At 44.7% G+C, this 709-nt stretch overlaps 1 pseudogene; it reads left to right on the plus strand.

Moving 5' to 3' along the window:
• On the plus strand, positions 1-453 carry LOC127217155 (NADH dehydrogenase [ubiquinone] 1 beta subcomplex subunit 11, mitochondrial-like; annotated as a pseudogene).
• The last annotated feature ends 256 nt before the right edge of the window (positions 454-709 follow it).

A 709-nucleotide genomic window follows, 5' to 3' on the forward strand; every position in this document is an offset into this window, starting at 1 on the left:
ATGGTGACCTGGCTGTTAAGTTTGTATGCTCACTGCCTTTCAGCAGCAGCAGTCAATGCAATGGCTCCCAGCTGCCCGTGCTAGCTGGGAATCCTCCAGGGCTGTAATCTCCCCATCTGCTGTGGAAATAAAGCAGCAACAAGAACTGACCATGCTCTGGCAGAATGACCCAGAACTCAGGGACGAAAACATCAACTTGAAGAACCCAGACTTTCATAGTTATGACCAGGACCCTATGGTGGACATCTGGAATATGTGAGCTGTCTTCTTCGGTTTTTCCATCATCCTGGTCTTCTGTACCACCTTTGTGGCATATCTGCCTGACTACAGGATGCAAGAGTGGACCCTCAGAGAAGCTGAGAGACTTGTGAAATATGAGAAGTCAAAAGTCTCCCCATCATGGAATCCAACTGTTTTGATCCCAGCAAGATCCAGTTACCAGAAGATGAGTGATGAAATTACTGAGAAGGGCTTAAGAATCACTACTTTGTCCACCCCCTGTCTGTTATTCTTCTGGTTCCCAGAGCACCTTATTAAAGGGATTGACGGGGAAAAAAACAGTTGAGTAATACATTGTCACGTAGATAGTATGTTTGAGAATGGATAGTGGGTGAAGTTTCTGACAATCATTTAGACTCTCTGACAAAGGCAATAAGGGTTGGAGTGAGGTACTTGTGTAGTAATTTCTTTTGAGATAAAACACTCCATC

Source organism: Phodopus roborovskii, unplaced genomic scaffold (genome assembly GCF_943737965.1).
Source record: "Phodopus roborovskii unplaced genomic scaffold, PHOROB, whole genome shotgun sequence".
NCBI lineage: Eukaryota > Metazoa > Chordata > Mammalia > Rodentia > Cricetidae > Phodopus > Phodopus roborovskii.